Source organism: Python bivittatus, unplaced genomic scaffold, assembly GCF_059951505.1.
Source record: "Python bivittatus isolate LINGU-HERP-01145 unplaced genomic scaffold, Pbiv_v1 ctg000070_np1212, whole genome shotgun sequence".
Lineage (NCBI taxonomy): Eukaryota > Metazoa > Chordata > Lepidosauria > Squamata > Pythonidae > Python > Python bivittatus.
The window spans coordinates 25545122-25571479 of NW_028277034.1; the positions used below are offsets into that span (position 1 = coordinate 25545122).

The 26358-nt window shown below is 37.1% G+C and overlaps 1 long non-coding RNA gene across 1 annotated transcript; it reads right to left on the reverse strand.

The window, feature by feature from the left end:
* Positions 1 to 6551: 6551 nt before the first annotated feature.
* Positions 6552 to 26036, reverse strand: LOC112540959 (uncharacterized). Its single transcript, XR_003084994.1, has 3 exons — positions 26009 to 26036; positions 15179 to 15338; positions 6552 to 6772 (listed from the first exon to the last, which is right to left on the reverse strand). It is a non-coding gene; the product is annotated as an uncharacterized LOC112540959 (long non-coding RNA).
* Positions 26037 to 26358: the final 322 nt, after the last annotated feature.

Here is a 26358-nt window from a genome sequence, read left to right on the forward strand (position 1 = left end):
CTCCATGAATAGATTAAAGACACAACAAGAATTATTCAGTGAAGGCCGGAATATAGCATGGTTGATGCACTTGCAAACTTTTGGAAGAATAAAATCTGATCTTAAGAATGAGGGAGCAACACTGATGACAGAATTTGAAATGTTTATACAAAACCAATATATAGAATGTATATATAAACACCTACTTAGATATGATACTGAGAAAGAACAAATAAAAAATTGCATGATAAAATGGATGCAAAACTTTAAAGAAACAGGCACAGTACAACAATGGAAAGAATTATGAAATAAATCTATAAAATTTACTTCAATTTACAACTTAAAAGAAAACTGGTATAAAATGTTTTAGAGATGGTTTAAATTATCTATCAATAATTTCCAAGATGAACAAATGTTGGAAAATTGTACCACATGTGGTGGACATGCAAATCCCCCCCCAACCCCAAAAGCATTGGAAAGACATACATAGCACCATTCAGAAAATTTTAGAAATTAAATTTGAAATGAAATCACGTTTTTTAAACTAGGGATAATTCCAGAATATATCAATAAAAACACCATAGTTTACTGAAATACATACTCAAGCTGCAAGGATAAACTTTGTCCAATATTGGAAGAAATATATAATACTGATGATATCTGACTGGGAACTAAAACTTGGAGAATACACAGCAATGGCAAAATTAACAGTGTATATCCACAGAAATTCAAGCAACAATGGCTTCCATACAATACGTAATGTAGCAAGGCAAATATAAGCACTTACAGTATCATTTTTAAGGGGGTTTAAATGTTTATAAATACTGCAAATTGTTTGGAGTACAGAGAAGCAGGAAGTTAGAGACTTAATACATATCTCCCAAGAATTTTTCTTTTTTTCTTTTCTTTTTCTTCTTTCAGTATTCATAAATAACAAAAAAACAATACAATGGAGGCTTTAATATTAAGTTCAAGGATCTAAACCTTTTTCATATTATAAAATAATTCAGTGTACTTTGCAACTTCATATCAATGTTATATTCAGCACTTTAAGCAACTTTCTGTCCATTTACATCTCAGAAATCATATTTAACATTGATATATATATTCTATTTTGAAATGTTTAATTCACTTTTTTCATTACAGTGTCAATAGCTTCTGGCTCCTATTATGTAAATACCACTGTACTTGGCTATTATTTGTATTCTATAATGTAGTAAAGCAATAAGAAAGAAAGAAAGAAAGAAAGAAAGAAAGAAAGAAAGAAAGAAAGAAAGAAAGAAAGAAAGAAAGCAAGAAAGCAAGAAAGCAAGCTTTTTTAAAGGTCAGCATGGGTGGGAATCTGTCCCAGAAGGCAAGGGCAGCCATAGAGAAGGCCTATCTCTGATGTTCCATAAGATGTTCTATTATTTTAATGATATAATCTTATGGAACAGATGGGCAGAGACTCATACAGTAAGGTAATCTCATAAATATCTGGGTCCTGAGCTCTGAAGGGCCTTATAGATGACAACCAGCACTTTGCACCTAGAAGCCAACTGGTAACCAGTACAGCTTATAAAGTAGACAGATCTCATAGGCAAAACAAAGTGCACATATATGTACTTGCACTGCTGCATTCTAGACAGGTGTAGCTTCTGAGTGGTCTTTAAAAACAGCCCCATGTAGATTATATGGTTGTAATCCAGATGAGCAGTGAACAATGACTAAGGCTTAAGTGACCATAAGAAAGAGCTCCTGATCCTGAACAGGAGTAATTGGCACACTGGATGAACCTGTGCAAAGGTTCTCCTAGCCATTTCTGCCACATGCCTTAAGTAAGAGTTGCAAGTCTAGAGGGACCCTCAAATTACCTAGCAGTTCCGCTGTTCTAGAATTAGATCTGGAAAGTCCCTGGAAATAAAGGCTATTGAATCCAGAGCCACTGGGTTGACCCTAAACTTGTTTTCTCTATCTGGCTTCTAAAATATTCCAGGTGCTTCAACAGAATCTTAATAGCATTATTTGGTCAGCCAGAGGTTAAGATATGCAATTGGTATCAAATAGTATTATCTGTATATTGATATATCTGCTCCCATGTCATGGGATGACTTTGCCCATTGGGCTCATGTAGAAGTGGGGAGTGAGGACAGGATCAAACCTTGAGGAAGCCCATAATGCAGGGGTCTTGGGCACAATGTCTCCTTCCCCCAACTCCAATTGCAATCAACCCTGGAGAAAGGAGAACTAATATAACACAGCATCCTCCCAGTCCTGGCTCTCACAGACAGTCTAGGTGGATATCATGATTGATGGTATTGAAAACTGCTGAGAGATCAAGTAGGACCAGGAGAATCTTATCACCCATTTTCTGGTGCCATCTGAGGTCAGCCACAAGTACTATCAATGACATCTCAGGCCTGAAACATGTTGCAATGGAATGTATCTACGAGGAGGAGAGTGATGTGGGAGATCAAGGCTATCAGGAGGGAGGGGGTGCATCCCAGGAGGGGAAAGGAGGCAAGAGATAATACAGTCTGCAGGGGGAGGATGGGAAGTGAAAGAGGTTCAGGATAGCCACTCCCTAGAATCTCCCAGGGTATATCCACTGGTTGCCGTAGTATAGATTTAGTTGGGTAAGATTCTGTCTATAAGGTGTAAGCAAATAAAGGAACTTTACTCGACTGGACTGTTTCACCATTGTTCTTGGGCTGGACCTGACACATGTGCAGATAATCTGCTTGCTCCAGCGGCCTCTGAGTTTCAGCTCTACCACTCTTCCCCTTTCACCCAAAAGATTGGATACAGGTCAGAAATGATCTAGCACTGATGGAACCAACAACAGCTTTTTGAGGAGGGGACATACCACCACTTGCTTAAAGGCAGGTAGGACCACTCCCTCTCTCAAGGATCAATTTATCATTGCTTGAGCCAATCCCCAAATCAGATCCCAGGTTGTATTAACCAAACAGGAAGGACCCTGTCTAACATAGAGGTGTTGGTCCTTACAGCCCTGAGAACATGGACAACTTCTTCAAGACTTATAGGCTCAAACTCTTCCCAGATAACAGAGCAAGAGACTGGCTCAATAGGCTTAGCAGGGACTGGCCAGCCAGAATCCAGTTTGAATAAATCCATGTAATTGTATCCATCAGATGCCTTGAATACTCCACAGTGTATCATAAATAGTTCTTCATACCCATTTTTCCTATAAAGGTCTGGGTTACTTTAAAAAGAGATCCCAGTCTGCAGATGGGGTAAAAGTACAAAAATAACTACATTTTGCTGCTCTTATTGCCATAATGTAGGCCCTAATATGCACACATTCATGTATTTGGTTGGACCTGCTTTTCATCTTTCTCCAGTGAGAAAGACAAGTTGAAGTTCCCCAGAATGATCAGCCCAGCGAACTCCATTGGGAACAGTGCTGAGCAGCTCATACAGGGAAGCCACCATGCAGTAAGAGGCCCTGTACACCATTCAACAATCCTAACTTCACAAATGGGGTTTCACATCTGATTTTTTGTGCAGCAGTGCCCTGAAAGCTATCAGAGTCTCTCGAATAGCCACTCCTCCCCCTCTGTTTTGGGGTCATGGCTAAAGTCACATCCTGAACCCAGATGATTCTGCATAAGGAAGCTTCCATCTGGGTCTCAGTAATATATGCCAGATCTGCTCTCTCATTCATTATAAGATTGTGGATGAAGAAGGTTTTATTACAGGCAGACCTGGGATTAAGCAGCAGCAACCAAAGACCAAGGCCACTGATAATCCCATGACCTAATACCTAGGAGTAGCCCAGAGGGCTACAATGGGGAACGGAGTGAAATACTGATTCCTCTTTTCCTGAGACTGGTCTGCTGCCTATCTCCTTCCATATTTCCTTCTGCCCATCACTGCCAGAATGTTCCTACCTACTATACCTACTGTAGATCTGTTTAAGTTGTCTGGGACTTTAATTTTGTTAAGAAGCTAACTTTACATGGAAATGACTAATTACTACTCTTAAATGGACTGTGTTTTTCCTCTTCTTTTTTCTTCCTTGGTCCTCTAATGTTGGTATCATCAGCTGTGTCTATGTGAACAGACAGTGACTTTATTTTGGAGGTCTGTCAAGGAAACTGAGGGGAAGAGCAGTAAATGGAAAATTGGGTAGAATGTCTAGCTCTTAATTGATGAAGCTTCATTTCTGCTTAACCTGTATGCAAAGAAACATCAATAGTGTGAAATGCTTTTATGTCTTTCTCCAGTGATCTAACTCTTATTGTTCAGTCGTTAAGTCATGTCCGACTCCTTGTGACCTTATGGAAAGTATCCCACCAGGCTTTCCTGTCCTTCACTGCCTCCTGGAGTTTGCTCAATTTCATGTTCATTGCCTTGGTGATGCTATCTAACCATCTCATCCTCTGCCGTCCCCTTCTCCTTTTGCCTTCAATCTTTCCCAGTATCAGGGTTTTTTCCAAAGAGTCCTCTCTTCGCATTAGGTGACCAAAGTATCTGAGCTTGAGCTTCATTATCAATCCTTCCAATGAGCAGTCAGGGTGGATTTCCTTTAGGATTGACTGGTTTGATCTCCTGGCAGTCCAAGGGACTTCTAAGAGTCTTCTCCAGCACCACAGTTCAAAGGCATCTATTCTTCAGTGCTCAGCCTTCCTTATGTTCCAGCTATCACAGCCATACATTACTACTGGAAAAACCATAGCTTTGATTATGTGGATCTTTGCTGGCAAGGTGATGTCTCTGCTTTTTAATATGCTCTCTAGGTTTGCCATAGCTTTCCTCCGAAGGAGCAAGCATCTTTTAATTTCATGGCTGCAGTCTCCATCTGCGGTGATCTTGGAGCCCAAATAAATAAAATCTGTTACTGGTCCCATTTCTACCCCTTCTATTTGTCAGGAATTGATGGGTCCAGATGCCATGCTCTTAGTTTTTTTAATGTTGAGATTCAAGCCAGCTTTTGCACTCTCCTCTTCCACCCTCATCAAGAGGCTCTTAAGTTCTTCACTTTCTGCCATTAGGGTAGCATCGTCTGTATATCTGAGGTTGTTGATATTTCTCCCTGCAATCTTAATTCCAGCTTGTGATTCTTCCAGCCTGGCAATTCTCATGATGTACTCTGCATATAAGTTAAATAAGCAGGGTGACAGTATACAGCCTTGTCGTACTCCTTTCCCTATTTTGAACCAATCGGTTGTTCCATGACCGGTTCTAACAGTTGCTTCTTGGCCCGCATATAGATTTTTCAGGAGACAGGTAAGGTGGTCTGGTACCCCCATCTCTTTAAGAATTTGCCACGGTTTGTTGTGATCCGCACAATCAAAGGCTTTTGCATAGTCAATGAAGCAGAAGTAGATATTTTTCTGGAACTCTCATGCTTTCTCCATGATCCAGTGAATGTTGGCAATTTGATCTCTAGTTCCTCTGCCTCTTCGAAACCCAGCTGGTACATCTGGTAGTTCTCGGTACACATACTGCTGAAGCCTAGCTTGTAGGATTTTGAGCATAACCTTGCTAGCATGTGAAATGAGCACAATTGTGCGATAGTTTGAGCATTCTTTGGCATTGCCCTTCTTTGGAATTGGAACATAAACTGACCTTTTTCAATCCCGTGGCCACTGTTGTGTTTTCCAGACTTGCTGGCATATTGAGTGCAGCACTTTAACAACATCATCTTTTAGTATTTTAAATAACTCAGCTGGAATACTGCCATTTCTGCTAGCATTGTTATTAGTAATGCTTCCTAAGGCCCACTTGACTTTGCTCTCTAGGATGTCCAGCCCCAGGTCAGTGACCACACCAGCGTGGACATCAGGGACATTAAGATCTTTATTGTATAGTTCTTCTGTGTATTCTTGCCACCTCTTCTTAATCTCTTCTGCTTCTGTTAGGTCCCTGCTTTTTTGTCCTTTATCATGTCCATCCTTGCACAAAATGTTCCCTGATATCTCCAATTTTCTTGAAGAGATCTCTAGTCTTCCCCATTCTATTGTTTTCCTCGATTTCTTTGCATTGTTCATTGAAGAAGGCCTTCTTATGTCTCCTTGCTATTCTCTGGAAATCTGCATTCAGTTGGTTATTTCTTTCCCTTTCACCCTTGCTTTTTGCATTCCTTCTTTCCACAGCTATTTGCAAAGCCTCATCAGAGAGCCATTTTGCTTTCTTGCATTTCTTTTTCTTTGGGATGGTTTTAGTTGCTGCCTCCTGTACAATGTTACGAGCCTCCATCCATAGTTCTTCAGGCACTCGGTCTACCAAATCTAATCCCCTAAATCTAGTCTTCACCTTCACTGTGTAGTCACAAGGAATATGATTGAAGTAATACCTGAGTGTTCTAGTGGTTTAGTGGTTTTCCCTATGTTGATCTAACTCTAAAGGAAACCAAACTCAACTGGTGTGCGTTTTTCAAATTCTGAAAAGAATTGGAGCATGTAGCAGCATAAAAGCTGAGGTACCTGGAGACAAAGTTCATAGACCCACTTATATTTCTATGTTAAAATTGAATTCCCTCCAATTTTAGAGGGGGGCTTCATTCCATTTAGCATACAGTATTATACAGTAACACACTGTCCATGTACCAGCACTATATGGAGGAAATAAACTCTTTATTAATTCATTAATCACTAAATTTGTATCCCATCTTTCGGTTTATTCCAACACTTAAAATTGTACAAAAATAAAATCTAAATTTTTTAAAATTAAACATTTGAAAGGATAATAACATGTCCTGTAGAGAGGTTCCACCAGGTAAAGTCTTCAGCACCTGATTGTGCAAAGAGCTTAGACTCGCCCAGAATTGATTGGAGGTGGTTGATGTCTAAGTCAAATAAAACAAATAAACAAGTTATGATAAAGTTAATTACTGTGAGGAACTGGTTTCCTGTCAGGCAGCTGTGCTTGGACTATCTTCGGTTGCACTTGGCTGTATATTAAGAATGTAAGTGCTTTGGCAGTGGAAGAGCTCTGTTTAGTTTCATACAGCTAACTGTGCATGGAAGAATTATTGCACACTCAAGGTCACTTATGACTTCCCATTATATAATGTGAATAGTGTCATTTGAAATCTTACATGGCAGTTTAGCTTGCAAGAGCCAGGCGGGTAAAGTCTCCATAACAGCATTTAACTTTATTTCTCAATTGTAATGGCATTCTATAGCTATGAAATATTCAGAGGACTGCTTCTCTTGGTTGACTCTCCAGTGAACCCCAAAACAAGTAATCCAATCTAATAATGAATTGAGAGTTCTGCAAAACTCCATTTGATGTTAATACAACTTTCCAGTAATGAATAATGACAGGACTGTTCATTTTGAAAGGCAAGAGTCATTTCACCAAAGATTCTGTTGGAATTTTTCATTTGATCAAGTTTCTGCTTGTGCATTAGTAGAAAAATGAAAAGATGGGGTCTCATATAGGCTTATTGGTAGCAAGAAGTTTGATAACCAAAGAAAATGTAAGGTCTAGGCAATAAATTGTACGGATAGGCAATAAATGGATAAGAGGTATCATTTCATATATTTTTTGGTTAGAGCTGTTCTGAACTGTTCCTCAGCCACATGACTACCAGATCTGGGCTAAAAAAAATCAGGTAACTTAGAAGTAGCAGAAAAGAGTTTCTGAGTCTTTTTTCTTCTAACTCTTGGTCATCTGAATTATTGAAGCCTAGATCTGGTACCCTACAGCCATCACATTAAGTTTGAAAATGATGCTATTGTTGGGGCTATGTCAAATGAAATTATTTAAAGAGAAAAAAAAGTCAGAGTGGTTGTCATGTTGTTAGAAAGCTCTCTGATCTAAGGTGCTTTTTGAATGCTAGGAATTAAAAATGTCTGTCACTGTAGCAGAGTGATTTCTTTACTCACTTACCCTTATAGTGAATATTTTCCATTATAGTGGATAACTGATTCATATTTATAAATGCTTCAACAGACCATGTGGAATATTTGTCCAGCTGTTCATGTTATTAGGACTGCTAGATCTTAGTGGCAAAATTCTACATAACCACTAGATAGCAGCAAAGAGCTAGATATTTCTTTATCTTTTTGTGTCTGTCTATTGGCCATTTGGAATTTTGCAGCCAGTCCAGTGTTCAAATACTTCCTCAAATAACTAAACCAGTTGTGTTTAAAGGACACAGTCTTCCATTAAGTGCAACCATACAGCTATCAGAGAAAACATTTTAATGCTTGGATTTCTTTTCTTTTCTTTCTTCTAATAACATATCCTTGTGAATGTAAAAAGCATCCCAGAGCCGAGAGGGATATTCTACAAGTATGGTTTTGGTGGGCTCCAAAAAGGTCAAAAAATGTCAGAGAAACAAAGTTGTGTGTGTGTGTGTGTGTGTGTGTGTATGTGTATGGCATAATTTCATGTCATCGTTTCATTATATCATTTGTACTGTTTAAAACAATTCACAAACATTTGGTTAAATCTGTTTTCCTCTATAAACCAGCCATCAGCTCTAAGGTGCTCTGGAAGAAAAGGATTACCTCCTACTGAAGCTGTAGGAGTCTGGAAGGGGAGAAACAGATGGGACTCAACCTGAGCAAGAGGAAATTGCTCTGAGTTTAGAAGCTGACTATTTCTCAGCAATAGCAGCTTAAAGTCCTGGATGGGTTTTGATCCCCTAAAAACAGCTGGTACACAGTCTGGAGATGCCCCTAGACTCTCAGTTCCTGCTGGAATTGTGGTCAGGAGGGCCTTCACCCAGCTTTGGATGGACTACCAGTTATGGATGTTTCAGGAGCAGTCATTCATGCTCTCATCACTTCATGAAGTTACCACTATAACTACCACTATATAATAGGAACTAGTGCCAAATGCAATGACCTGCATATTAACAAGAACAACCTGGTGTTGTGATGTAACTCTTCAGTACTATGGGAGATATATTGGTTGCTGTTTGTTTCCAGGTACAATTCAAGGTGATGATTATAACCTGAGGCTTATTACCTGCAAAGCCACTTATGTTAAATAGAATCTATCTACTCAAGATATGCCTGAAGAAAAGGCTTGCTGAAAGTGGCCATGCCCCACAAGGTACGAGAGACAAGCATTCTCCATAGGACTCCCTTTCTGTGGAAAGTCCTCCCACCAAATGTAAGACCAACACTCTCACTTCTGACATTTAGAAAGCTCTCGGACACTTGTCTTTTTAAAAGAACATTTGGGGACTGAAGCACACATAATGCAATGGTATGTGGGATGTGCAAGGTTCTGGCATTGTATTTTTATGATGAATGGTTATGATTTGAATCAATCTGATATGGTGATTATATGATTATTATTATGAGTTTATGATTTTTATATTATTGATTGTACTATGATGGTTACTGTGAGCTACTTAGAGTCAGAATTGATTAAAGTGGCATAAAATCAGGTGTAATAAATACATGACAATAAATAAGTAAAATAAATTAAGTAAATATGATTGAAATGCCAGAAAATATAGTTGTAGCACTGTCACTTATGTAGACTAGATCAAAACACATCTAAGAATCTCTGAGTTCTATCATAACTTTTTACCCTAAGAAAACTTTCAAGACAGCATTGATACAGAAGACACATGAGAGTTTTAATAATAAAAATACTACAATCTTTGATGGTGCTTCTTTGTGCCCACTGGCAATGTCCATTCCATTTCTGGGCACAATTCAAAATGCTGATTATGACCTAGGAAATACTTAATGCATTGTGATCAGGTTCTTTGAAAGGCCATATGTTCTCATATGAACCCATTCAGATTTTATGATCTTTAAGATCTTGCCAGCTCTCCTGGAGGTATATTGGACAGAAACATGAAAGAGAATTTGCTTGGTTGTACCTCCCAATCTATGCAATTCCTCAGTAGAAAGTCTAGTGGGTTTCATCTCTGTTATCCTTCTGCTATGAGATAAAGTTATTTTGTTCGGGTTGGTTTTTAGCATCAAGCTGAATTGACATTGTATAGATTTTAATCTGGTAGATGTTTTTATTTATTTTATTGATGCATTCCTATTAACTTCTAGTTTGTTCAATCTTTTATTTTAACTGGAAATGCAAAATACAAATTGAATAAATATTTTTTTCTCCCTCATTATTGCTATCTCATGTGTGGTCTTTAATCTCTCTTTTTATCCAAATGTCTATTGTAGAAAAGTACTAGAGTTTGGAAGGCCTGCTTAAGCTTTGGGACCAGGAAGAACTGTATTTCAGTAAGACTGGCAAGTGGGATTCCTGGTCCAAATGAAGCTGCTCCTGCTTTCCTTGTGGCTTGAAGTGAACTTGTTGGGCAAAAGGTAGCGTTATTCCTGATGGGTGGGCCCAACGAACTCACAGGTTGGAGTGAAAGAAAACTTTTTATTGAAGTACTTCATCAAAAAGGACCCCTGCCTGTAAAGGAGCAAGAGCCCCGCGCCTCGAGTGGCAAAGTCTTTTATTTACCACTAAGAGTAACAAAATTACAAACTTTCTGTCAGTCACAACACCGCGCAGTCGCAATAACCACCTGTTACATAACAACACCTCATTACTTCCTTATCTTATCAAGGTATTCATCCTAGGGTGGGGAATTACCTCACTAGGGGAGGGAAACTTACTATTATAATGAGCTAAGGGTCAGGAAAGTTCAGCTACTCTCATCTACACGCACATGTCCTTGAGACAATCCCTTTCTACCTCCCTCAAACTGGTATCATCTGGTTTTTCCCGCCTAACTTGAGATACTTTCAACACGCTTTCAATTTACCTCACAATATTCACACCTGCACAAAATCCATCCTTTCCTGAATCCTTGCCATCAAACTGCACTCTGATCTTGCTAAAATAACACTTTTCACAGTATTTTGGTCACCAAAGTTGCTCTTGTTGGCTTGCAATTGCACAAAAGCTGGGAGGCAATGTCTTCTTTTTGCTTTTGGCACAGTATTTGCAAAATTCTGTAATCAGCAGCTGTACAGGCTCACAGATATGATAGTTATATTTCTGATTTTTATGAAGGAGAAATGCTTCCACCTGCAACTGTAGTCTAACAGAGTGAGTGTGTGTGTGGAATATAGTCCCCCCCAGCTCTCATCAAAATGTAGTGGCAGTTGATAGTCAAGCCTTTGTAACGCTGATTTAAAGAAATTATCTTCCTTTCCCTTCCTTCCTGAATGACATGTGAGCTCTTGTTTCGATGCACTAAGGGTCAGCTGTGCTGCAGTGCAATGAGGTAATAAATGCAAAGCAGAAGATGGAGTGCCCTGCCCTGTACACTCCCCTCAGTCTTTTCGACACAGACTGACTAGAGGACATGCAAAGACTGTTAAGTAGTTAACTTGATGAAAAAAGTGCAACTGCAATGAATAACTTGTCCTTCAGTGAACAACTCTTTGGGCTGCTTAATTACAGGCCTGTAGTAATATCCATGTTAAAAAGAAAATGTTGCAAGCTGAGCTGGTTTAACTGATTTGAATAGCAATTCAGTTCAGTTATTTGAATATTCATAAGCTTTCTTTCAGTTCAAATACAAACCTAAGGTGTAGGACAATGTGCATATATGGATCAGTAACAGCAAAAAACCAAATTAATAGCAGAGCTGTCATTAAAAGCTCAGAAACTGGTGTTAATGCTACCTTAAAACCATCAAAACACCAAGTCATTCAGTTTCAACGCTAACATCACCTAACTGCACTAGTGATGTTGCTTAAAGGTTTTCTTTAAAATTAGAGAAAGAGGCAATCTCCTGTAGGGTTTGATGTTTATTTTCTGCTAATGGTGGGACTGTGGTGAATTTGTCTGTTGATAGACTTCTGTGGTTGTTATCAGGTAGGGTTTCTAGGCAGTTCTTTTCTTTGCTACTTAGCCAGTGAAAGGAAGAAAAGGGAGACAGCAAAGCAAAATGAATCACTGCCCTTCAATAGGCTATTTGGAACAGTTGACATTAAAATAAATGTCATATCAATAGTATAATCAAGGCACATTAGATTGTGACCTTAACGCCTTCCCTTTCTTGCTTTATGTCTCATTACTTAAACAAATCTGCCCTACTATTCTCCCAGTCCTGACTTTCAAAATCCTGCTTTCCCCTGTTAAATTTGGACATGGGTTCCTTTTGCATGCTAAGCATACAATAAATACAGATTTCTAATTTGACTGTAATAGATGAGCAAATATGCAAAATGCCCATTTCTGTTCTCATGCAATTCCAGCCATGGAGATAACTTGAAAGACCATGTTTTAAGCAAACCAATTCCCCACCTTTCTCATGCTGAATTCAATTTAAATAATTTCAAATGTGAAGATCTGCTCTGTTTTTTGCCTCTTAGCTTTGATGGCATTTTCTTTCCTACAGGAGTGCTCAGAGGTTTGTTCTTGAGGGGAATTAAAAACAAAACAAAAAAAAAACAGGACACCAATCCTGGTGTTTGCTTTAGATCGCTAATTATTGCAACATTTTCTCTCCCCTCCCCACTGAAGATGAGACATATTTTAATTGCTGTAAGAAAGTTTTGTCTTGATTAGATGGGAGGTTTCAGCACCTCTCTAAGAGACCTAAATGAAAACTTCTAACTTTTTTCTTTGTTCTCCCTTTTGGTTCTTTTTTCTTCCTGCACATCTGTGCAACTGAAGCAGAGGAACTAAAGGGGAAACAGGAGAAGAACAGGTTGCATGCTGAAAACTTGACAAAGAAGCCTGTGTACTGTGCCTCTGCTGAATTGCCAGTTCCCTTGCGTCTGATGCCAGATGGTGTGCCACACGGCAAAATTCTTAACAACCTGCGTGTCAGGTAGGCATACTGATATGAGCAGATTGTTTCTGCTTTTATGCACAGGCTTGGAAAATAATCTCAAGTGAGGAATGGATCTGGATGTACACTTTCATTGGCATACTATGGAGATTTTCCTCTCTGTCGAAAGCCACCCCCTACTTGCATTATGCTTAAAAGGTAACATTTTGAGAAGCCATGACGTGGCAAAGATGATAATGACCAGCTCATTCACAACTAAAAATAATAATAGCAGTTGTATTGCAACTTTGATTGTGACTATGGTTATCCAGAGAGTATATTTAACTCTGTTTTGTCTGAGAAGATCTGTATTTGTAGTTTTACTTATGGATACTTCTCTACATTTTTGTTCACTGTGAGAAAGCAGAGTTTATGAACAGGGAGATCTTTTTTCTGTGAGTAACGATTTTATCAGACAATACTGTGAATGTCATACATGAGGGGTGAAAACTACAGTTGCAATGATGCTTTTCCTCCCACATTTTCTTTGTATGACAGAAATCAATATTAAGGGATTTGTGGGTACCAAGATAATCAGGGCTAATTCTCATGAGAACAAATATTTCTGTAAAAGGTTGATGTTCTCATATATATTCCCATGGTATTATGTTAGATTATGCATGTGAGATCATTGAAATATTAGTTTGGCAACCTTGCAAGATTTGGGCCTTTTTTTTGAGGACAAGTGTCTGATGCCTGAAACCTGAGAAGCTTGCCAACACCTGTTATACATACATTAAATCATTTAGAAAGAAGCAGTGATGTACATAGGTGGAATTGGGAAACAGAGAGATAAAGAGGACATCCCAGGATCTAAATTATAAAAGATGATGTGATCTAGGTTGACCCTTTGTAGGAGGCACTCTCCTAAGCAGCATTCAAGCAGAGGTTTCTACAGAAGACGGGCCTGGCAGAGCATGAATCTTTCATTGCTAATTCCAGATATGAAGCTATGCGTCCATCCTCAAAACTAGATGTCATTGCCCTCTGATGCTGAAAGCACAAGAGAACCTTCCACTTATAATCTGCAAAGGAGCCATAGGAAACACTCCAACTCTGGCTTGCATATGCTATGGTATAAAAGGCAAGCTTGAACACATCTAAATGGGCTTCATTCAGATCTCTCTCAGACAAATTAAGCCATTCAATAAGTGCAGACCAGCAGGGGTATCTGCAAGTAGGGCAGTCAAAAAAGTCAAGATGGTGTCAGTGACCACAAGATCAAGGACCTGGCCCTTTTTTATGCACGCTGCACACACAACACATGTATGAATGACGGCTAAGACGTCATTCACATTGTTACTGCTTGGTTGTTATGGCCATATTGACCTGCCCCTGTGGCTGCCCCTGCAGACTAGTGCTGGAGCAACAAGCCTGGATTATTACTGGATCATACAATTAACAACAACTGGCTAGAATATCCCCACAGTCTGGAAGAGGAAAGAAACACACAGAAACTTCTCAAATGCTTTTTCTTTCTTTTGTGAATTAAGTTGAAACATGTGTTTATTTGTTCAGATAAGCATTAATATGGGAACTACCATCCCAATATTTTTTTAAATAGAAAACACAAGGCAGATGTTTGCTACATATGCTTTGCAAAACAACACTAGTGAAGACTAAGTATATGGAGAAAACTGTGTCTCCAATTCACTGCTGTATCCCTTGCTTATTAAAAATGGAAATCTTGTACTAGAAACTTGAGAATCAAATTTCCTGTACTACACAGGGAAAAGAATGATCAGGTTAGACTTAAGATAACTGAGTGGGAAAGTTCAGAAGGTCCAAGAATGATTGACAGTGATAGATATTTCTCTCCACTATGATGGCACCTGAGCAATTTCTTAGCTCACAGTAAATATGGGTCATGAAGGAGACTGCTTTTGTCTTATTATCTACTGATAGGTTAATGGACCTAACTCTCCTGAGAACAAGATGCTATATTTAGATAAGCTGTTCCATTCATAAACATGTTTTGTTATAGCAGCTTATTTTTAGCAGCTGGGCAAGAACATTTACAAGGGTTTATTGAAAAAGCAAAGCTGGGGAGAATTAAATGCTCATGTTCAATTGTTTCAGTAAATGCTGTTTATTTATCCATTATTTAAAAAGAATTCAGTCTTATGTCCACATAATTAACTCAGTCTGACCAAAATGACCTGATTATCCGTCCGATTGTTGTACAAGACTAGAACTAGGGAAACCAGGTTCAAATTTATTCTCAGCCTTTGATCCAGACATTATATCTCAGCCCAGCCCAACATACATCACAGGATGTTGTTGGAAAATAATGGGAAGAGGGATGTAATGTAGCCTTTAGCTTCAAGAGGAAAAGTTGTATATAAATTTAGCAATAATAATAATAATAATAATAATAATAATAATAATAATAATTTATAGAGATTTGTAGTTCCAAGATGGTTAATAAGCCCCAAATATAACCCAATAAGCATAAAATAATTTTGTAGTGCTTACCTGCCTTGCATGGTGAAATTGCACAGCAACAGAGATGGGGAGAACATCCATGCTGGCTGAATCAAACTACTATTAGTCCTGGATATCTCTTAAGACCAATGAGCAGATATAAAATGCTACCTTACTTTGCCCATAGTGCAGGTTTTTGCATCCAATGAAACTATAGCCAAAGTGAGACAGAATAAGTATCAGAACATTCATAACAAGGTTCAGTACAAACAACAAAATAAACTTCTTAGTTCATACTGATCTTATAGAACTGGACTACTGTAATGTGTTGGCTATGATTTTAATTCTACATTCATTGTAGAAACAGTAACATACTTTTCATTTTATATGCAACTTTCCCCTTTCTGAGATGCATTGGACTGAAACTTGCAGAATCCCCAGAGATTCTGACAGTTACAGTCAAACACAATCCAGAAGGCTGATGTAATTCAACCTTCTTTCTCCATTTTCTGCCTGCCTTTTTCTTACATGTACCCACATTTTGTGAGAAGTTCTGTAAACATTTCATGAAGTATATGGAAGAAAAATGGAAGTAGGAAGCAGGGTTAAACAAATGCTAAATTTACCATGGAAAGCCTAGAGAAGATCACAGTTTATGTAAGAAAAATGATTGTAGCAATATAATTACTCTTTCGGTTATTTGCAAAATGGCAGCTCTGTATCAGATTTCTTGCTACCATTTTCCAGAATTTATTCTGAAAGTACAAACTGTAGTCCCGTCATATTTGATTTACTGTTGTAAATTAACAAGAAGAGAAGGAGAATTAATAGGTCTGACACTACCCAGACAAACAGCAATGAAATAGATAATGTTATAGGTTATAGTGTATGCAGGTGATATATTATTTAATAACAAAAAACTTTTCTACATTTTCATGCAGTTGTTGAAAATGTAAATAGCTAAAGCAAATCAAGAAAATTGAGTAATTGAACTTTATTATATTAGTCCTAGTGGTGCCTATCTTTTATCTAAAGGAGTAACATTTGTCAAAAATAATGTCAGAGTAATATAACGAATGTCCTCCAGCAGCATAGAATGGCAACAAATATAACCTCTTCTGTCTCTGGACTATATACAGATAATCCAAATGTTGCATGAAATGGAAGCCCAAGGCTAATATCCAACATTTTTATATTGATTCAAATGTATTTAGACATATAGTAGTATTTGGATCAGTTTTTCAGTGTAGAACAAAAGTTGATAAACAGGAAGAAATTCAGGTTCCTAGGGACATCTAGATTGAAATCTAAACTTGATAAAGGATCATGATTTCTCCCACTCCCATTCAGGGAATAGCAGTAAGGAGCCAGTGAATGCTACAGTCTACCCAAACAAGTTGCTTTCATTTCCTGGTGCTGGGATGGTGTCTCTGCTGTGTCTAGAGGAGAGCCCTAGGTCATCCATCTCCTGGCTCTTGTTTCTCCACTATAATTCCTTGTTAGCTTAAAGGAGATATGACAGTGGCGAAAAGACTCCAAATGCAGTGACTTTGTATACCAATTTCAATACTTTGGAAGGGGATGTATATAAACATGAGCAAATGGGGTCAGTTTATTTATTTTCATTTTATTTCTTTGAATAATGGGGAGAAGTATTTTAACATGAATCTGGATGACAGAGCCATACAACTAGTAACTGACTTAATAGTCAGGCATTGACTAACTGCATTTCTTTATGCTCAGCTATTGGTGTTATTTGGTGGTGGTGGTTATTAATAATAATTTAAAGTTATTATAGCTGCCCTCCCATAGACTCTGGTTGGCAGTTCTCAGCATGTTAAACTTATTTCAACAACCTTGTAGTGTCCTGTGGTGGACAAATAATATTCTATCATTTCCATATGGTTCTGAAATGTGTATTAGACAGAACAGATAAACTGAAACAGTTTGATGACCCTAAAAGGAAAGGAGACAGATAAGAGGAATCAGATTGTTACCCTTTCCCTGGTGTGAAGGGAAACACTGCATGGGTACCATAAAGGATACTGTTTATGTTAGAAGGTGCTAGTATCAGTAGAAGAGGGTGGGTTTAGGAATTGTAGGAATGTAGGAGTATGGAATTTAGAGGCATTGGGTCAGATCATATTGATATTATCACATAGTACAGGTAGTCATCACTTACTGACTGCCTCATTCAGTGACCATTCGAAGTTATGACAGTGCTCTCCCTTAGTCACATGATCACCATTATAGTCAGTATGCCTTGTCTGTTGTCTTTCTTTTTTTCCCCTCTCACAGAGTAGAGAGATTGGAGAGAAAGGGATTACAAGAGAGTAAGCAGGCACACAATGGGGAATATACATATAGCTGTTTGCATAGTACGGTAGTGGCTGTCAGCACCAGCACATTGCTTTTGATGTGTATTCGCCATTGTGTGCCTGCTTACTCTCTTGTAATCCCTTCCTCTCCAATAAATGTAAATGCAAACATTGTTGTTAATTATACTTCTTGTTAATTATCCTAACACCAGGGTGAGCATTCCAAAGAGTGGGGGAGTGGTTAGGAGGCAAACAAAAGCAAAAGGTGTGAAACTGAATAGTCTTATCAGTTTCGAGCTAGAAAGTACAGTCATGGTCATGTGATTTCCCACTTAGTGACCGCTTCACTTAGCAATGGAGTTGCTGGCCCCAATTGTGATTGCTAAACTAGGACTACCTATATTATCAAATTTTACATTCCATCTGTAAAGGTCATAGTATGATTTACATTGCTTTCTCTATCATTCTTATGCAACAGTTCTGGGGATGTATAGCCTATAACCTTGCTTAGTTCAGGGCTCTTTTGCATTCCTGTGGCCAAAAGCTCAGTGATCACTGTACTTGTGCATGCCAATAAAAGATACTTTGTTGTATCTACTTCCAGTCACTTAAGTGGGCATTTTTCACCATAAATTCTGCAGATGACCTTTCCCATCTCCAGCCTTCTGATACAATTCAAAACCCATTTGATATTGTTCAAGGTTGTTCTAAACATTCTATAGCTTTTTAGAAATTGGAGTGTTGGGGGAAAAATGCCTACTTAAATTATTCAGGCCAAGATTGATTGATTGATTGATACACTCTCTGTCTCTCTCTCTCTCTCTCTCCTGTATATATTATCCATAATGACAACTTAAAGATAAAAGGATGACAGCTGGTTAAATTTATGAAGTAAGGTAAATGGGGAGAAATAGAAGGAGAAATGTTTAGTAGACATGTAGAACATAACATTTCTGCAACAGTCAACAATTATTCCATTTATTACTAGTATCAGTTTATTTATTCCTAATATCAATAGCTTCCAGAATAAAAAGGAGGCACAGATCATTACATGGCTTAGCATGAGAGATGAAATAATTGCTCATTGTTTGATAAAGAAGTTCACCAGCTTTTCCCATCGTACTAGTTTCAATGGATCAGTACAACTGAAAATTACAATTGGAGCTGAGAACTATACTCCTAACTATTAATCCATTTTTTTGTGGATCACTGCAATTGGGAACTATTATTCCAAAGCACCCATGTGGATAAATATAATTAAATTTGATTTAATTTCATTTCTATTTAAAATAAATTGAAGTTGTAATATAGTTTGAAAGGAAATATTTTATTTTCTTTCTGTTACATTAAACAAGTATAATTTAGTAGCAATTTTGGAGGTCTCTAAGTTATCCAAGACCTTCTTGTGCTCCATGAGATTCTGGGGTCTCATACTTTATCACATGTTATAATGACTAAACAATATGCTGCTGGTCTGAACGGTGCTGTTTAACAACATTTTACAGTATTAAAGCAATTAAAGCATAGGGATATATAAAGATTCTGTTTGTTCATTTGATACTGACTTTCTCTACCCCGGTGACTCTGACAGTGAAGTAAGATAGAGATTCACTCAGAAATTGAGGTTGATTACATGATTTAAAAACTTAAATGTATAAATGATCCCCCTCCCCGCCAATTTTGGGATGGATGGAAATAGATTATCCAAGGTCATGAAGGACACATTGCATTTATTAGGTTTTTATCACATCTTCGTTTTGTATAAGTCAAGACAACATACATAATACTCCCTGCTCCTATTTTCCCCACAAAAATAAATCTGAGAGGTGGATTGGGCTGAGAGAGAGTGACTGGTTCAAGGTTACCCAGCTGGCTTCTGTGCCAAAAAGAGAACTAGAATTCACAGTCTTCTGGTTTCTAATCCAGCACCTTATCCAAACTGTTTTTTGTGTTACATACTGATACATATTAATTCTTCTAGTAATGAACTTAATCCCCAATGCTGACAGGTTTGAAAAGGTGACTGAAATGTAAAGGGGTGGGGTGACTTCTGGAGGAGGTATGGTGAACTGAAGATGTCTCCAAGAAAGTGGAGCCAATGACCACGGCAAAGACCAAGGACCCAGTGAGTAGACCAGTTCCTTGTAACCTCTCCGGATAACGAGAGGATGAGAGATCACCCTCATGTGCTCTGAATGGCTGCTCCTCGCAAGGAGACTGCAGGACAGTGGTTTTCCATGGGTTTGAGCACTGGGAGATGAAGGGATCAGCCACCTTGCTCGCAACTGCAGTGGAGCCTTTTAAAGGACACTAAGTTTGCAAGACTCACTTTCTAATCACTTTTGTAAATTGCCTATTAACCATCTTAAAGCTATTAGAGACCTTCAGAATAACAAGCTTGAAAAGTCATTGGGTGAGTTTATCTTCAACTCTGAACAAAAGAAAAAATAATTACAAGCTTCAGAACTTAAAGAATTTAAAATAAACAGCAAAAAGCTAAATAAGATTTTGATTTAAGAAAGTTATGAAAGGATTAATGGTTCAGATAAATTTGGAATATTGACTTTTACTGTAAGATTTTGGAATTAACTGTAAAAAATAAATAGCTTTTTGTGGGAAACAGACTTATTTTGGCTATTGTAAGTCACATCAAAGATGATGTCACATGTGATGTAAGTCACATCAAGGATGATTTTAGAAACTGGATACTAAAAGGGACTAAAGATTCTAAACAAAAAAAAAAATGCAAGCCTGTTTTTGATGTCAGTTAATACTGGGACTTACAAAATGACACAAAAATGTTATAACATTGGAAACATTACAGGAGATCTTTGACGAATGGAGCCAGAAATTAGTAACTACAATATCAACAGCATCAGTAATGATGTCTGCTTCTATGGATAGACTATGTCCAAAACATGTTAATGAAGGAATTACAGATGTGGAACAAATTTTATCTGACAAGACAGAGAAAGTACTGAAAGTGGAACTACAAATGACAGACCAAGATAATGATTTGGAAAACGATGCTTTACTAGATATACAAAAGAAACTGGATGAAGTTTTAAGAATTAAAAGGGAAATACAAATGATAAACCAAGAGCTGGAAAATGTCTTCTGTTTGGAACTACAAAAGAGGCTTGTTAAAACCTTGAAGAAATCTCTGTGATGTGGTAAAGAAGAATTAAAGAGAAATCAAATGTCACAACAATATTTGATTGAATTAAAGATTAAGAAGTAAAAGGAAGGAATAAAGTTGGTTTATTTGATCAAGGTTAAAATAATACTTTTTTTTTTTTTTTTTGCAAAGTTCTGGCAACCCTTGATGGACTTTTTGCTGACACCAGGATTGAAAAGTTGATGTTTTATGGATTTCCTTATAGATAAGGGATGGGGTAAGGGATGACGCGATATCTGTAACCTTATAGGGGTGAAGAGTTACTAAATTTGTTTATACTTATTGTAACGAAGATTGGAAGACATTTCTTTATATATTTGTTTTATTTTCTTTATTATATTCTTTCTTTTATTTTTCTTCTTTCCTTTTTTCCTGTACTTTTTATTCTTTTTTTTTTGCTTGTCTTCTCTTTCTTAAGTTTGTATTAGTTTTTACCACTGTAATCAAAACTCTTAATAAAAATTGTATTAAAAAATGAAATGTTAAGGGTGGTGAATCATGTTATGGAATATATTGGGAGTTTTACAATTTTTTTTAAATGCAGCTTCCCTGTCAAAATACAAAAATGCATATTTTGATAAAAAGTATAAATATGATACAAATAATATGGTGCAAAATATATTTGTCCCCAAAATTTTTGCAGCTCCAGAGGTATCAGGGTGTTTAGCATGTCAGGAGAGATTAATCTTATCTCCATTATCCAAATGGGAAATTGACAGTAGTAGCAGAGATTTAGTGGAAAGAGAAGATATCAAAGGAATGGCCAGGCTGGGAAACATGTGCCTCCCCAGATGTAGCTAAACGGCTGTGCACAGTATCCCTTGATGATGGAAGAAGATGGAAACGGCACCACAAATTGTGTCCTTGTATTAAAATAACTTTAAGAATCCATGAAACATTTTGTTTCAGACCACTGCATGCTTATAAAGAATGGATTTGCATTAAGAAGTTTTAGTATTTCCTTTTACAGTTCTCAATTGTATACTGATTGTGTTTTTAAATTTTTATTAAGTGCCCTGGATTTTTTGAAAAGATAAAATACTTTAAAGGAAAACAAAAAAAGAGTGTTTTTTTTTTTTGCAAAAAGAGAGAGAAAGAGGGGGAGAGAGAGAGAGAGAGAGAGAGAGAGAGAGAAAGAAAAGGCATGATACTTATATGGACATAACATGGTATAAGAAGTAGCTTTCTGACAACTCCTTTTTTCCATACCAATGGAAAAATGAATGTAATTGGAATGAATTTCACTTGAAATTAAGTGGGATTAAAGTATAGAAGCTATGCAGCTGGTTGCATGTCCATAATGCTTGATACACATAAAGGGTTCAGCTGGCCCTGTTGCTCAGTTGTATACAGTTGTATGTGAAAACTGTATAATATACAGTATATCATCAAGTATTTGTTCTTACTTTCACCTGTTTCTTTGCTCTTCCGTTTCTGCATTTTTAAAAGTGTTTGTTATTGAGTATACCTTGTTACATTGTTTAACATATTTTAGGTGCTGCCTTGCATAAGTGTTTTGTTAGGAACACATGCAAATTTAAAGATAAATAAAATAGAATTGGCAGAATTGCAGCACTCCAATTCTCTAAAAGCTCCCTCCCACCAGTTTTTAAAGACTGCAGCCAATTTATTGTAATTAATGTGATAAGGACAGCAGCTGTAGTCTCCTTTAATTCTTCAGCTTTAGCAGAGAGATAGAAAATGGATTAGTTAGAGATAAATGTAGCTCACAGCACTTTCTCATTAGAACAGATCCTTCAGAAATACTGCATTTTTGTAGCATGACTAGTTATTTGGTATGATGAGAGCAATTTGCCCCTGCCTTCAGGGACTTAGGCAGTATGGACTAAAGAGAAATAATGTTGGTTTATTTTAATAGTTTAGGAAGAATTCGCTTTGATTCAGGAATTCTGCTGAAGATTTTTCCCACTGAACTGCAGACTTTGTAATAAAACCCTGCATTCAAGTGCAAGAGACTTACAGTTGTCTTTCAGATAAACAGAGAAATCCAAAAGAAAATGAGACAGAGTCCCTTAGGTTTTGTCCAAAAATAACATGACTTTGCAAAAAAAAAAAAAAAAAAGTATTCATACATTTCTTTTCAGCCTCACATTTTATGGTTAAAAATTAAAAATTCATAAATCCAGAATCCAGCAGTTCATCTTTTTCTAATGTTTGTCCTGCTCATCTTACTCTGTCACTCTCTTGACTCTGCCCTGTTTATTCCTCAGCTGACCACTGATCTATTTGAGCAAACAAAACATTGAGATAACACCTAAAAACTGCAGAGTTAAAAGAGAAAGCAAATCATGAATAACAAGGGCAGTAAGAAAAAAAGAGAGGAAAAAAAGGTTTATAGTAGCTTCCCTTACTGTTGTCAACTACTGATCATGTTTATGTTGTACTATATTAAGGAAAAATGCAAAAATTGTAAACATTTGCATTTGCTATTTCTACCAAGAGCAAAATTGGAAGAAAGTAAGGTAATTGATTAGTAGAAAAAATATTATTTAGCCAAGAAATAGTGATTAGGTCTGCATCAACTTATCTTTGATTGTGGGATATTCAAAGTTCTTTTTGTGTTTTTTTTAAAAAAAGATTTTAAGTACCACTAATCTAATGAAAGATGCATGTTAGTTCTCTGGTGCTTTGTGATAACAAGCCAGCCTTAGCAGCAGTATTTGGTAGCCTGCAAACCATTGTCTTTTGTTTGTTTTTTTCAGCAGAGGTTCTGGAAGTCTGGAATTTTATACATAAAAAATACTGCAAAAGCAGCACACTTGCTTGTGGGAGGGACAATGGAGGTGGCGATGAACAAAAAGAAAAAAAAAATTACAATCACTGCTGATATAGACACCATCCCACAAATCCTGATGGCACAAAGCACTTCAGAGCATCCAAGACATGTTTGGATCTTTTAATATACATACAATATCTTCATTCATAACAAGAATATATGGCATGCTACAAATGAAAGAGAGTGTCACCAGGTTCATTTTAGTAATTTGGTTTTTCTGTTTTGGAAGGAATATGTACAGTCGCCAAAATGATGTGATAGTGAACCTGTTCAATGTTTCCTCCATCTATTGTAAATCATTCTCTTACCAGTTGTATGCACTCATTTCACGAAGAGAAGAACAGAACAAGTGGGATTCAACATTAATTGCTGAATAGCAATTTATACCGTTTGTTTCTTTCCATTTTGCCACCTACATCACCACTGCAAGTCAGCTTGGGGTCAGAGAATGCCTTGAGGGAAAGAATTCACGCAGTCCCAAGTGGACCTAACTGACCTCTTGGGAAACCTATTCACCCAGTCTAAGGTAGAATCCAAGAGTTGGAAGTGAAGGCTTAGATGTGTCATTTGGCCTGCCCACTTGTCCCTAGATCTTATTATATTATTATAATATTATAGATTATTATATATATAATATATAATATTAATCTATTTTATACACACACACACAATATTTTATATATAATATAATTATATTATAATACTATTATAGATCCTGCTATCTAAGTTATGCGAGCCAGTTTGGTGTAGTGGTTAAGGCATCAGGCTAGAAACTGGGAGACTGTGAGTTCTAGTCCCACTGCCTGGCACAAGGTCACTTTCTCTCAGCCCCAAGAAGGAGGCAGTGGCAAACCACTTCTGAAAAATCTTGCAAAGAAAACTTCAGGGACTTGTCCAGGCAGTCTCCAAGAATTGGACACAATTGAACAGATTTAAAAAAATAAATAAATAAAAAGCTAGCTTACGACTATATTCAGCTCCCATAACCTCTTTCACTTAAGATGAGATTTTTAGAACCAAAAAGACTTTTTTGTAGACGCTCTAAGTATTCATTTGTAAGTGCTGTATTATGCATGGAACACTTCTGGGGTAGGGGTAGGGAACTAGATAGAATTATAACTTGCTACCTAGGTTTTTTTAAAGAAAGGTTTTCCTCCTATAAATTTTAAGTGCTCAGTGCCATTCAATCAGCTGACACTTTTATTTTGATGGGTGACCCTGATACTCTCCTTGAAGCAATAATGGTCCCAAAGAATGGTTCCTACATTATTTTATTACTTTAATTCAAGTCTAGCTGCAGTTTATATTAATACAATTTCGTAAACTCTACTTGGAAGTTTGAGTGGCTCCACTGATACTACAAGGCTCCTCAGACAGTTCAGTATTCCATTCTTTATATAGCCTGTGTCAGAATAAAAATTAGATCCTAGATGTGACAGGCAATCTAAAACCCCAGGGCCATATGTATCTCCAAGCCTTCTTCTTGTAAGCTTCAGACTCTGTTTTGCATAGATCTAGAAGGAATACTGCATATAAAATTATTTCACTATCCAGATACCAAACACAAAAAAAGAAACATTACCTGTCATTTGAGTATTTGTTCATAAAAAGCAAAACTGATCAGTAGGTATTGGAAAGCAAAGCAAAAGTAATATGGAAACCTAACTTTTTGTTAGCAATACTTCCCAGCATTAGACCTTTCTAATAAGGAGACATACTATAAACACTTTAGTTGTACAGTGGTGTTTAAATGTTTGTGAACCCTTTTGAATTTTCAATATTTCTGCATAAATATGACTTAAAATGTGATCCACACAATTATGAACTACTGAAGTTGGAGCAAACATGCAAAACACCTTTTGCCGTGCAATCCTATGGATACGTGGTCCAGCATTAGTCTTTGGTAAACAAATATCAATTCAGGTACACTTGTTTTTTTCATTCTGTAATTCATTTCATAAATCTATTTCATAAGATTCATCCATGTTAGCCTCTTGTCAGGTTTTATACTCTATTATCCTAATCCTTATCTTTTGAATATTTATGATATACAACTTTTTCTCCTGTTTTTCTGTGTTTGTGGAATGGTGTTACCAAACCCCAAAATTGGATTAAAAAAAGAACAACAGACATAAGGGACAAAAAAGAAGAATAAGGGAAATGTTTGTAGAAGGTAGGGTTGGTCAAGTCAGGGACAAGGGTATAACTTAAGTAAGGAAAACTTCAGAGCTTTACAAATAGTGTACAATAATGTTAAAAAGATGGAAATGAATTTAAGTTCAGGACCACATAATCCAAGCAAATACAGATATAAATAATTTGCTAGCAAAGTTGCAGATGTACTATGGATAGGTGTCATGGGACTAGGGTGGGAAAAAGGAAATATAACAGAGGCGAACAGCAAAACAATTCATGACCTGCAGAGACATGAACAACTTAAATCTGAATTTTAGCAAAGGAGTGGGAAATTTCAAGAACAGCAGGGCTGTTGTTCTTCTACCTGCTGAAATTCAGATAAATTCAGAGGCTAAGGTAGCAGTCAGGACATTTACAGCAAATACATCCATAACTTTATCTTGTTAGCCTACCTCATGATTCCCTGTGAAAATAATGGGTGTGGGGGGGGGGGGAGAAAGAGAGTTATATATGCAGTACTAAGCTCACTTGGAAGGTTCTCCCTATGTTATCAATCTAATGTTTTAGATAATAGCCAGATTAATTTCTGTTGGAAAATATTAACAAATTTATCTATTATTTGTGCACTTTATCTACCATTGCAATCCTCCTTAATGTACACAATGCAATTTTGTCAAGCGTATCTCAGGCTGTCCTGAAATGGGCTGAGGCAATCATTTCAAATGCACTTTTCCATGAAAGCTGAGCCTTTATGCAGTCTTCTGGATTGTTCTCTCATTAGCTTTTGTGTTGATGACTATAT